Here is a 14,202-nt window from a genome sequence, read left to right as displayed (position 1 = left end):
CAGTTAGGATGGGCCAGAGACATTCCTGTGAGAGAACAGAGAGCAGAAGTGACGGGCAGCCATCTGTGGCTCACACATATGGCTCATCTATAGGCTCACCTGCTGGGTGCAGTGGCCTGACCCGCAACTGCCCCACATTCCCCTGGCTCCTGGGTCAGGCATGTGTTTACCTCTGTGGCGTCCTGCAGGACAACTACATCATCAAGGGAGGCCGTGAAAACTGACGTGGGTTTCAGTCAGCCTTCCCGGGGCCCGGCACATATGTGTGTGTGCGTGGAGCGGGGAGGGGGGCGTCCCAGTTTGTCTTTGCTCTCCCTTTTTTACTTCCGTCATCACTTGCTGCCTGTCCTGTAGACTCCGAGCTCCAGCATCAGATGATCAGATGTGAAGATAACAGCTTTACTGCTTAACTAGCAACCACAACTGCACAATATCAAATTCCTGTAACACATGTATATATTCATGTGTATACTTATAATGGTATTCATTAGAAATATATAAATGTGTGTGTGTGTGTGTGTGTATATATATATACATACATATATATATGTATACACACACACACACACACACACACACACACACACACACACATATATATATATATATATAGCTATATCCTAGCAGTTCTACTTCTCTGTTTGAACTCTGAGTGACCTTTGCAAAATTCTTATCTGAGTACGTCATATTATTTAAAACCTTCAGTGGTTTCTCAGTGCTCTGAAGACCAAAGTCCCTGTCCGCCCTTCCAGCCACACACCTTCCCATGCCCCTCTGCCTGCTCTCTGCTCTGCCATCATGATCGTCTTTTAGTCCCATGCAGTTCCGTGTTATTGCCCACAAGAAGGATTCTGCATTGGTGTCCCCTCGGCCTGACTCCCTCTTTTCAGCCATCCTTACCTGGCTAACGTCAACTTGTCTTTCGTATCTAATCAAATTCTTCTGTAGTGAGCTCTTATATCACTGTGTACCTCTCCTGAGAGTGTCATCACACGCACGATTGTCCATTTATTAGTCTAATGGTTTTGTTTGTGAATTTTCAATATTTTCAGATTTCTTTCTTCCGTTGGGTTCTAAGCTCTGGGAGGGCAGGGAGAGCTATTTTTGCTTTCCATTGTGTTTTTCCTATACCCTACTTTGCTTGGCACACAATTAACTTTTCTTTTTGGCCCAGTAAATTGGAATAAATGAATAAATAAAAGATGCTGAACAGATGAAGAAGACGGAGGAGTTGCAGCAGGAAATAACCAAGAGGATGAGCTGTAAAGGAAGTCAAGTCTGGGAGCACCGCCAGGCCTGGGGCCCATCAGGGTCAGCCGCCATGGGTAACTTCGTCCTGGCAGCATACAGTTAGGTGCTGTGTTTTTCTCCAACAAAATTTAAAGAGTTATTCACTCATGCAAGATGGATGTTTGTTGTGAACTAGACACATTTCCCTTTTCCGTGGCTAATTTTTGCCAATGATTTTTCGAAGTTATGATCGCTGATATTCTTCACTATTGAAACAATCACAAATACAGTGTTGAACTTTTTGTGTGTGTGTGAAGTCTGAGTTTCTTTAAAGTAAAAGTAGAATTTGGAAATGTATTCCTTCAGAATAAATTAGTGAGTGTCTGTGGAAGAAATAAACAATTAGAACATTCATGAATTATGGTTAAATTTCCACCTTTCCTTCCAATGGCAATTTATATAAGAAAAGCTTTCTGCTTTGATTTTAGTTGATTTATCCATGTGCTTGCATTTTTCAAGGCATGTTTGAATTTCACAATCTCTGCTTCCAGCCTTGGACAACATCCTCCTAAACGCTGGACACAATCCTGAGCATGAAGTCTGATTGGAAAGTTCTAGAAAATTATTGCTTATCTGTGGCTCCAAAAGGAAGTAACCTGCAACCCATTAGAGTCAGGTCTCTACATCTCAGGCCTGGAATAAGAGCCAGGAAATCTGGTTTTAGTTCTTGATTCCAGCACTAACTAGCCACGAGAGCTTGGAGAGCTCACTGAACCAACTTCTCTGAAATTCCACTTTCTTGCCTGTATAATGAGTCAATTGGACCAGAATATCACAAAGGACCTTTAAACTCTGGAATATTATGATTCTAAGGTTTACCCTTTTTATGGACAGGAATTACGGTAAACGGCTTTTATTAGACAAATACAATGACTTTTTGAAAGACTGGTGTAACGGCTAAATTTATGACATTGCTACTGATCTCGAGCTTTTCTGGAACAGTTTTTCTCTCAAAAGACTTTACCTCTGAACATTTCCCACATCAACATTTTAAATCTGAGTATAACAACTTTTTTTCATTACGGTATCCCCAAACTTTTATTTTACATAACAATTATGGTTTATAATTAAAATTTTTCATAACTGTCCTAATGTCCTCTTTCTTCTCCCCGTTAAACGTTTTAATCACATCCATAATTAGCACTTTTCCAGGCACTATAGCTGATGTGAAAGGCTTCACTTTCCACTAAGAACTATGGCTCTTTACACTCTTCTGTTTTATTTGGCATTTATCTATTTTAAGTACCAATTTATTTTTTAAAGGTTTTTTTTTTTTTTTTGCAGTTTTCCTACACTTTACTGTTCCTACCATCTGTTGTTGAGTCTTTAACTACACAAATCTGTTTATTCAGTGTGTTCTCTCCTTGGACCCTAACTTTAAATTCTAGTTTGACTATTATTGTTAATTCGAGGTTGTACAATTGAATCAGAAGAATTTTTGAAAATCAATTCAATAGACTCATTTAACTAATGTGACTCCAAGATTTTTACTCACATGGGATAGACTTCAACTTTATTAATTTACATAAGGCATTCAAACTTAAATATAAGCTATTAAGACATTTTTATTGTGGGATTTCCCGCCGAGTCTTAAATAACAGTTTGTGTCTAAATGACTAGAAAAAGAAAGAAAAGGAAAGAAAGAAAAAAACCAAACTAACCAGTCATAATTATTGGTGGATCTGGGAAGTAACAAATTATACCACTCAGGATGTTACAGTTCATGATTATTAGTTTCCAAATATTCCCTGGACCTTTCTAAGTAGGCCCTGGGGATCTGGTGATGGGACACAGGTGATACAGTCCCACTCTCAGATGTCAGAAGAGCCTTTATGAAGTTTCCCTGGTGTCATTAGGGAATATTTTGACAAATTAATTCAAGTGACTTTCCCCATCACACTTTCGTCACCCAAAGTGTCCTGTCCTTCACCCTAGGGAGAAGTCAAAGAAATTTCACTTGCTGCCTCAGGAGTGGGTGACCCAGCAGAACCAGGGGACCACATGTCAGTCCTTCGCATCTGAGTCTCAAAAGCCCATTTATTCTTTGGGGGCCTCCCAGGCAAAGCAGTGGATGTGAAGAATGGTGGCAAAGGAGAGAAGAGAAGGAAGCTGAGGAGCCAGGTACCCCTGAGGGGCTTGGTACCTGGCCACACAGTTGATAGAACAAAGATTTGGGCATCCGGGATATAGGTGATTTCCCTTCCACCTCCCAAAGGAAACACAGGGAGTCAGTCAGCAAGGTCCCAGATCTCTTTGCACCCCAGCTCCACAACCTGAATTCCCAGCTTACTGTAGGAGCAGAATAATGTGTCCAGCAGATTGACCCAAGATGCTCAGCAGAATTCCTCACAGCTAACAGGAATAAATTAAATGTTTTATGAACTTCCAAGAAAAGCATCAGTGAAGCACAAACAATAACAAGAACAATGCTACTACTAATAATAGGAAACATTTACAAAATAGAGCTCTTACTATGGGAGCAGACACTATTTTAAATATTTTTACATATTAACTCATTTAATCCTCCCAACAATCCTATGAAGTAGGTACTATTATTATCAATAGCTATAATTTATAGATGAGAAAACCGAGGCACAGAGAGGTTAAGTGAAGTGGCCAGGGCACTTAGCCAGTAATGAGTAGAGTTGGGATTCGAACCCAGTGAGTCCAGTTCCAGAGTCATAAGTGAAGAGTCTCAGACTCAGGGCAAAGAGGATGCAACAACGACACGTGTAGACGGGAGACTAGATAGAAACGAGACTGTGTAAGGGATGCCACCGTGGAGAGCTCCTGTCTGCTTTCTGTTGTGCTGGTTCTTTGCTTACTCATTTGGCTTATACACAAATGCTGCCTGGTGCTCTGAGGAAAACCTCCCAGATATTACTTACTATAAAAGTAGGTTACTATCAAATTGATTTTGCAAAAATTTTCATATAGGAGAAAGCGAGACGAAAAGATAAAGGATGCCATCCATGCCAGGACTAGAAATTAAAGGTAGGCAACTCCTACTGCCCAAGATGCTAGTGACCTTCCTTCGACCCTCTTCCAGCACATGCCTGTGACCCTGAGTAAGAAAACCCCAGGGACAACTCTCTTGTGAAGGGCACTGCTTATCCAACAGCATGAATTTCCTGACATTTTTCTAAGCTCCCTGGCAAGAATGAGTTGTCTTTCAGAACATTCTAGAGGAGCTTCTTGATGGCAGAATGAAAGGTCAACTTGTGACAGAAGCTTTCTCCACCCACATGCATGATTAAAAGTATACCAGATTGAAAATAGATTTTGGCTGTGTTTACAAATTAAAGGGCAGTTTGGGAAACGTGCTTCCTTCTCCACTTGTCCCATTGGAGTTCTATGTTCAGCATTATATTAAAAATCAAATCTAGATCTAAATCAGGAAAGAGGAGGTGGGGGAGGGTCCACATGGCTGACTGGATGAGAATCTTCACCCAACCACCAACCAGCCCAAGGTCCCCAGCAGGACGAGTCAGCTCCCTGACTCCCAGCTTCACCTTCAGCAAAAGTGTCTCACATAGTTATGCTTCACTTCACTGCTATTAAATAAGAAAACATATATTAAGTACTGGTTAACCAGTAGTGAACTTCCAACAACATGGTTCGTTACCATGTGATTTAAGGACTGTATCCCAATTGCCTGAGATTTCTTTCTCAAGAATTCTTTCACAAGAGACTCTGAAGAGAATTGGCTCCTGAGTACTGAAGCGCCCCCAAATGTGTACTCTGCCTGCTAACACAGCTGCAGTTCTTCAAAACGTTTTTTTTCTCATGTTATCCCGGAAGAATTTTGAAAAGCTTGGCACTCACTTACATAATTTTTAACATAACATCTAAACATTTAAAAAGATGTTGAAATGGCTACAAGGATGTAATTTCAGGTGTAATATATTTGACACCCAATCTTTAATTTAATTATATTTTTGACAAAACCTTGAAAATGTACATCATTCAGTTTATAGAAAAGGACTGCTATATAAGCAACATGATTAGCAAGGTGCATTCTCAGGCAGACCAAGTTTAGGAAAATATGTGGAAGTTAGATTCCTTTAAAATTACCCAAACAAGTCTACGGCCATGCCACCCTGAACACGCCTGATCCCGTCTGATCTCGGAAGCTAAACAGGGTCAGGCCTGCTTAGTCCCTGGAAGGGAGACCATCTAGGAAGACCTGGTGCTGTAGGCGTAAAAATAATAAAATAAAATAAAACGACCCAAACCATGTGCCCACCAGTTAAAGGACTCTTCCTCGTCTTGCCCTTAGCTGTAGATTTCTCACTGACCCCCAGGAGAGCTGAAGGAAAGGATTCCAGGATACATTACGCATCTGACACCTGAGACAAATCACTTTTAACACCCTCTTCCTCCTAACAACAACCAATAAATGAACTTTAATAAAATGAATACACTGCAAAAGGCAAGATTTAGGTAACCACTAAATTGTACCGCTCAGTAACAATGTGTCATTTTCCTGATTTCTCTTAACTTTTAAAACCAAAAAATGACAAGAAAATTTTTATTTTTAAAGTTATTTCTGAAATGCAGTATATATTTCATGCATGAACTGAAACTTATGTTTACCAAACAAAAAGTATTACACCTTGCAATTTTTGCTTATGATTATAAAATTTAAATGTTAATTTAAACTCCAAGTAGTCACACAAAATGATAATTGAAATAACCTAAGTTCTGTTTCTACATCTTTACAGTCACTGTGCTATCAGTGTGTACTTTAACCTATGATTTGAAGAGTGCCACGGAGGTATGAGATGCGCCACAGAGGTGTGAGACGCGAACTGCTCCTAATTCTAGACTTTGAGGCACCTGCTCTCCAAATGAGCGCCTTTTGCTCAGTACCTGGGGAGTCCCTTTAACTGCTGGTTCTCTGAGTTAACTTCAGTGTAGAATATAAGGATCTTAAGGGTAGGTGATCAAAATGTGCTAATTTGAAGCTTGTGTATATGTTATTATAACTTAATAGTAACCGTAGCATTTAAGAACTCTTAGACCAACAAAATAATGTGGGGGAAGGGGAGAGGTATTTTAACACCAACACTATTTAGAATTGCATGGTGGTAACATAAAGCAGACTGACTTTTATTCAGTTTTATTACTTTAAGATTCTCTACAGACTTGGCCCTTCCGCCCCCACCTCCCTTAATGCCTGCATTTGGAGTGAATGGCTCCCACTGCTCCGCCCTTGGCTCTCTGAGGATAAATGATCTTCCCTGGGAAGGAGTAAAACAGAAGAAATTTGGCAAGAGAACTTGGTAAGGAAGATAAAGTCTGCTTTTTTCCTTCACAATTTTGCTTAGGGCTCCACATGACCCATCAAGGGAGGGTGTCAGTTCCATGCAGCAATATCGCCTGTTTAAGGCTGTTAATAAGCAGGATAGGTGCTAATTGGGTAATAACTAGGGAGCAGTCAGATGGATCATGTTGCAGGTTTGTTTACAGAAGCTTGACAGTGTGGGGAAACACATAACGCCCAACGTAAGACAGCCTGTTTGAAAATACGTAAGCTTGAATAGTTTTCTATGGCCTCCTGTCTGCTAAAAGCCCAAAGTTACATTTATGAGGCAGAGTATAATCCCAAAGCGCAGCAAAGTCAAATTCGTCTTCTAAAAGTAAGTGTATTCATTTAGCTCCATCTCATAATATACTTTTATTTTATAGTCCTTAAAAACATTTCTCTCTCTCTGTCTCTAGCTCTTTGTTTGTCTCCCCTGTCCACACACATCCGTACACACTTGTGTATGTATATATATTTTTTACATGATTGTAATTATAGTGTACACATATATACAGTTGTAAACTCCTGAAAAAATTTTCATTGTGAAATACATATATATGTGTGTATATGTATATATCTATATATATAAATATATAAAAGGAATGTCCATTGATGTATGTATAGATAAAAAATATGCGACATATATATACAATGGAATATTGTTCAGTCATAAAAAAGAAGGAAATCACACCATTTGCAGCAATGCTGATGGAACTTGAGGGCATTATGCTAAGTGAAATAAGTCAGAGACAAATACCAGACAGAGAGAGACAAATTCCACAATTTAAAAAACAACAACAAATAAAAAAATAAAACTCATAGGTATAGAGAACAGATTGGTGGTTGGCAGTGGTGGAGGTAGGTGGTGGAAAATTGGGTGAAGGTGGTCAAAAGGTATAAACTTCCAGTTATAAAATAAATCGGTCATGGGATGTAATGCACGGCATGGTGACCATAGTTTAATAATACTGTGTTGTATATTTGAAAATTGCTTGATCTTATGGGTTCTCATCGCAAGCAAAAATATTGTAACAGTGATGATGTTAACTAGACTTATTGTGGTGATCATTTCACAATATACACAGATATATTGTATATCTGAAATAAATGTTATGTCAATTACATCTCAATAAAATACATACATGAAAGGTATGAAGCATAGATACATTTAAAGTATAGATAACAACATGCAATTCTAAACAATGCTGGTGTTAAATCTATGATGATAATGAGATGACCACATATAGACCCACTAGCCAGTAAAAGCGATACTGGTGCCTTTATTCTCCCACGTGCCCCACTCCCCAGCATTTGATCTTTACAAGAGCTAGTCCCTCCGTTGAGTTTCTTCCTTTACTCAACAAGAGCTATGATCGTTTTTTATTTCAGTGTTTGTAGATTTCATTTTCTACTATTTTGTTTCGGATTTTTTTCATCTATGTTCATGAAAGAAACGGGGCTGCAGTTTCTCTATGTCACACTGGCACTGTCTAGTCTGGATATTAAGGTTGAACTAATCTCAGAATGAGTTGGAGAATGATCTGTCTTTTTTCTATTGTTTCTAAAAGTTTGTATAAGATTGAATTCGTTTCTCAAATGTTTACAAAACCTATGTACAAAAACCTGATATTTTATTTGTAAGATTATTTAAAAATGTTAATTAAAAGGTTATATGTTCAATACTCTATTTCTTTGAGAATGTTAGATTAAATATATGAAATTACAGATATTGCCCAGTTTTGACCTATAAAAATGGCAGTTTCACGTGGTCTGACCTAACAGTTATTCCACACTTGTATAATTCCGGTATCCACTCTCTCTATGGGTTGGATTCTGCTGTTTGTGCTTTTTGTTGACTTTCACTCATGTAGGTTTGTATTCTTACATTTCTAGTGATTTTTTTTTTTTTCTGGGAAAATCTGAGGTCCATATTTAAAGTATGTTCCTCCAGAGACATGATGGGATTGCTTCTGCCAGGTACCTGGGGGCAGTGCCGAAATGGAGGAACTTTTTATTTTTGCTTCACTCTTTTGGACTAAATGGGTTTTGGTGAGAGACATACTAGCAAGGGGAGACGTAGGATTTGGGATTAGGAATTATCTAAGGAGATATTTTTTCTCTTTTCATTTGCTCCAACAATAACTAAGACTAAAATAAGTACCCCAACGTCTCCTTTTCTGAGGCCCTTTTCCCTCTGCTTCACCTGGTGACAGCACTGCCCCTCAGGAGTCTCTGAAGTGACTGTTTCCCTCTCAGCTTTGTTTCTTGACACCTAAGTGCACGAGCTCTTAAAATCCAGGCTCTGGACTACCCAGGGTTGACAGATGCCCTCTGAGTAAAGACTGACTCGATACTAGTTTACTTTTCTGGATTCTCACTTTCCAGTTTATGGCCTCTAAAGACTTCCTTTCCTTTCTCAGCAGGTCATTGTTCTGCACCAAGGGATGCCCTTCTGGCACCAGGTTGGCTGTATGACCAGAAACAGAAGTCCCAGGTTCCTTTTGTCACTAAATATTATATCCAGCGTATTGAATGATATGGGCTCAATAAGGCACAAACATGAAATGGTTTTTTTTCTTCCTAATCACTGCCATCAAATACGTGAAGCCAAATCTCCTTTGCCCTTGTTTAATGGCATCTTAGGCAGACATTTTAGCTTTCTAGTTACTTACAATTAGTTCTATTTAAAATTTAACTTAACTCTTGTTTCTTATCCTTCTACCAGCCCCATCCAGAGGGTCTTGAGGTGGAATGAGGTGAGCTCTGCTACATTTCTCCTTTCTCTACCTCTTCTTCAGTCTCCAGGGAGATCCTTTCTTGAGCCTCCAGAGGTCCTAGGCATCCTGGAGGTCTCAGTGTTCCCCATCTTTCTCCTTGGGCATCATACCATAACACTGTGGTCTCTGTTTGCCAATTGGTGTGGGCTGCTCCATCCAATCTCTTAGTTTTGTGAGGCCGACATCATTCTTGGTTTACATACATGCACAAACTCAAAAAGGTACCTACCAAGCTCTCCATAAACTTTTCCATATTTCCCTTTCTGGTGGCAGAAGTAGGGAAGGTCTATGGGTTCAAGAGCTCAGCAAGAATCTGGTTAGGGAGAGGATTCAATGCGGCCCTCCTATGGCACCCCTAGTCATCACCAGTGCTTTTTGGGGATCCTCACTTGGTTTAGAGGGAGGAAATACTTGGATTTGGGAAGTGTTGTTTAGGAAAATTTATGAACAGTGACTCTGGAGAATGACCTCTTTGGATGTCCCAACCTGTTCTTTACCCCAGCAGTTTGCTTATATATCAGGATAAAGATGGGAGTGTTTTAGATAATATTGATAGTCAATGAATGTTAGCTATGATATTTTCAACAAATGTTGCTGTCATCATTAATTCCCAGAAAAAATAATACTCTAGGGGCATATTACCTGAAGAATATATAGGGTAGAACTCTGCAGAAGATCTTGTTCTTGGATCTAGAAAATGATGTCTTAGAACCCTAAACCAGATTAAGTGTTATAATCCAAGTTTTATATAAAAATGACTTCAAATTTTCGCTAGTTGCAACTGAGGGTAGAATTAGGCTATATTTGTGCAGAACATGCCTTATTAAAGCCAGTATGTTCAAGGGGAAAAAAAGCCTTCATAGATGACACAATGACAACTTCTAAATTTGGCTTAAAATTTTTTATATGTAAAACATGCCATAATTATTTTAAAATGCCAGTAAAAATGTTTTGTGTTTCCATAAATTAAAGATTTATCTGCTACCATTGTACTCAGAATAAAATCACTGAACAAGGAGCTAAGCTGAAAATTAATGGTTTCCATGTTCACAATCTTTGTATAGACTTCCTACCAGCAACATGATTTTGCCTGTCTTCCTATCAGCCACACATCCAGTCACTTGAGTGTATAGAAGATGCAATGAAATCAATAGTCATCATTACTAACATACCACCCCTTGTTACAGGGTGTGGTGCTCCCATTAGTCACCTGATTCTTTAAAAAGACTCAGTGACCCTAGGTCAGGTACAATAAATCTGGACTTCATTCTCTTAAATTTCATCTCACTCTGAAATAGACTTTTCAATAGAAGTGTTTCTATAAAATTCTAGAGCACGAATTAGAGGGTTGTGTGATACATTTTCACTTTTAATAAATGAGCTGTTTTTTCCTTCCTTTATTCCACTTAGCATTCTTCTTGAAGGGGAAAAAAAAGTCAAGAAAAAAATGTGAAAAAGATGAATGAATGTGACATTTAGAGTAAGATTTTAATGGCACAAAGGCCAAGAATATGAGAGTTACGCCTTTCGCTTTCATAATATAACTTGACAGGATTTCAGGATGTTGTTATTAAAATGAACCTCATCAGAAGAAAGTAAAAATGCACACATTTAAATAAAATGTGTTGTAGTAGAATTATATTTGTTAAGGCAAACACAGCATAGTCAGTATTTAATCAAGCATTGTCTTTTTCAGACTTGGCCCCTCAGAGGCCGTATCCTTATTTCGATCAGTAGTGGCTGTGCTGCAAATGTTTGGAAACCTTCTCTGAAATAAACTTACAAACCAGTTTATAAAGACAAGAAGATCAGGTTCATTATTCAGAGTCATACCTTATTTAAACCAAAATTGACAGTTAGTAATGGCAACTGTCATTTCCTAGACCTTATTCACTAACCCGACTTCAAATTATTTTTTATGAAAAATAAACAAAAACTTTAAAAAGTTATGAAACATTACACATAAATATGTACTGTTTAATATATTTTTAAAAATTCATGTTACCGTAACGAAACTTAAAAAAATTTTCCTGACACTCCTCCAGGAATTCCTTAAATGTATTATATCAATCACTATATACCCTGTCCTTTAGAGGTAAATGGTAGTCACTTCCATATTTTCCTGTCATGTGTACCACCTATTATATATTCTTTGATACTACCATTCCATAGTTGGTTTTTTGAATTTTATATAAATAAAATCACATACTATATATCCTTCTGCAATATCTCTTCTTTTTTGCTCAATATCTTGTTTATGAGCTACACCTAAGGCACGAGTAGGCAAACTATGGTTTGCTACCTATTTTGTAAATAATTTCATAGAAACACAACCATGCCTGCTCATTTATATATTATCTGTGGTGGCTTTTGCATTACAAGGGTAGAGTTGAATAATTGCAACAGAGAAGGTATGGCTCACATAGCCTATGTATTGCATTTTAGATCGACAGTTATTTGCTCTCAGCTTATTGTTGTTCAGCTTTTACCGTTCCTCAAGAAAATCTAGCTGTCAGACTAATTGTTGCTTTTTTGAAGCTACATCTGTTTTTTTTTTCTCTCGCTGTCTTTACAATTTTTATCTTTGTCTTTGGTGTTCTGTAATTTTTCTATGATGTATCTACATGTAGATTTATTTTTTTTTAATGCTTGAGTATTGTTTGGCTTCCTGACTTTGTGGGCTGGTGTCTTTTATTAGTTTTGAATAGATTCTCAGTTAAAATCTCTTCAAATATTGCTTCTGCCTCATTCCCTCTCTCTTCTACGTATGAGGCTCCATTAAACGTTAGTTTAACCTTCTCATATATTGTTTCCCCACCGCCCACCTTCTTCTCAATTGTTTATACTGTTCATTCTCTGTTTTTATTCTGGATTTTTTGGAATGATCTTTCAGTACAACTCTTTTTTTAGCCACATTTAATATGCTATTAAACCCATGCACTGAATTCTTAGTGTTGGTTAATAATTTTATCTAGTTCTAGAATTTCCATTAAAAATATTCTATGGGTTTTTTTTTAACGGTTTGCAGTTTTTACTAAAATTTTCTTTTTTGCTCTCTATCTCTTTAACAGTCATGACAATTATTTTAAAATTAGTGTCTGATAATTTTGATATCTGTGCTCCTTTGAGTTTGTTTCTATCATCTGTTATTTCTGCTAGTCCTCATTCCTGTTAACTTGTCTCCTTATGTGCCTGGTTATCTGTGATTAGGTACTGACCTCATATTTGGAAAGTTGTTGGTAGAAATAATTTGAGGACTAGAGTAAAGTTATTTTTTTCTTCCAAGTGCCCAGGGCACCAACAATCTGGGATCACTTTTCACCAATGTCAACAATTTAGAATTTCTTGCCTATTCTAATTACTGGAAGCTGGCCTTCAGGCTGTGTGAAGGTTGTATATTTTCACCTCATTTAAGCCTTCCGGAGTCTCAAAGAATGCTGAATTTATCAAGGTCCCCACCTACAGTGGTCTTCATACTATGAATTAAGTTATCCCATGATATAATAAAAGCACCCTCAGCTTTGGAGTTGCCTCTTTTGATTGTCAAATGTCCCTGGGGCAAAAACAATCTCCAAAGCCAGGATTATATCTGTAGATTTTCATTTTATCATAAATGTTGGCCCAGTAATTCTTCACTTTCTTGTTAAGACTCTCCAGTGACATTAAGTTGATTTCCACCCCCCAGCTTTTGTAGTTGTTCTCAGCCAGCTGGTTGGTCTGAGTAGGCTAGTCCTCCGTTCCCCAAAGCAGAAATCTCCAAATCAATTTTAATAGTACATATATATGTATGTGCATGCAAATGTATACATACATGGATTTATGGCTTTGCTTCTATTGAAGATACTTAAACAAATTCTAAAAGCTTTAAAAGGTCTTATCGGAAAGAAATTCTGGAAATAATCAAAGCGAAAAATATGCCACTTCTCAAAGTGACTATTTGAAGGAAGTAATATTCTGGCATGCTAATTGAAAATAAATTATGTTCATATACTACTAATTAATTTAATTCATCACAAATGTAAGAGTAATAAGATTACTTAGGATATCTGAAATGTGTATTAAACTACATTGAGACCTTGACAAATAAGATTTGTGTTATAGCATGATTACACAACTTTAGCTGACTACTCATTGAGCAATTATACCACATAGGTACATGTCAGTGCAATTTGCTTTCAGAATTAATATTATAATTTATATTTTCCCCTAAAACTTTGGAAGAAAACTATTTATAAACTTGTACCTGTTTCTTTTTTCAATTAATAACACCTCAATTTTCTAAGACATCATGCATCCTGCCATTTTCTTCATGCTACTCTGTGTTCAGTGCAATTTTAACACTCTATTAGTTCTCTATGGCTGTTGGAACAAATCACCACAAACTTTGTGGCTTAAAACAACAGAAATTCATTCAATCACAGACTGGAGGTCAAAAGTCTAGGCCCAAATCAAGATGTCTGCAGGGCCACACTCTCTCTAGAAGCCCTGGGGGAGTGTCTGTTGGCTGCTGACACTCCTTAGCTTGTGGTCACATCACTCTAATCTCTGCCTCTGTGGTCACATGGCCTGCTCCTCTTTTGTCTGTGTCAAATCTTTAACTTTCTTTTATAAGGATACATATGATTGCAAGAATCCAGGATAATCTCTCCATCTTACAATCCTTAATCACACTGCAAAGACCCTTTATCAAAGTAAGATAAACTTTTCAAATTTCAAGAGTTAGGACCTGATATTTTGAGGGACCACCATTCAGCATACTGTAGGCACCCAACAAATTATCTCCTTCTTGAGTTTTTTTTTTTTTTTTTTTTTTTGTTCTTTTTTCTC

At 37.7% G+C, this 14,202-nt stretch overlaps 1 protein-coding gene and 1 pseudogene across 5 annotated transcripts in view; one reads left to right on the top strand and one right to left on the bottom strand.

Moving 5' to 3' along the window:
• The window catches only part of RGS6 (regulator of G protein signaling 6), a 444,196-nt gene that overhangs the window by 121,046 nt on the left and 308,948 nt on the right, over positions 1 to 14,202 (bottom strand). The gene's annotated exons all lie outside the window — the stretch shown is intronic.
• Positions 5,373 to 5,491, top strand: LOC112473748 (annotated as a pseudogene).

This window comes from Pteropus alecto, unplaced genomic scaffold (genome assembly GCF_000325575.1).
Source record: "Pteropus alecto unplaced genomic scaffold, ASM32557v1 scaffold8, whole genome shotgun sequence".
NCBI classification, from domain to species: domain Eukaryota; kingdom Metazoa; phylum Chordata; class Mammalia; order Chiroptera; family Pteropodidae; genus Pteropus; species Pteropus alecto.
The sequence above is the reverse complement of the archived record's forward strand: the minus strand, read 5'-3'. Positions and strand labels throughout refer to the sequence as shown.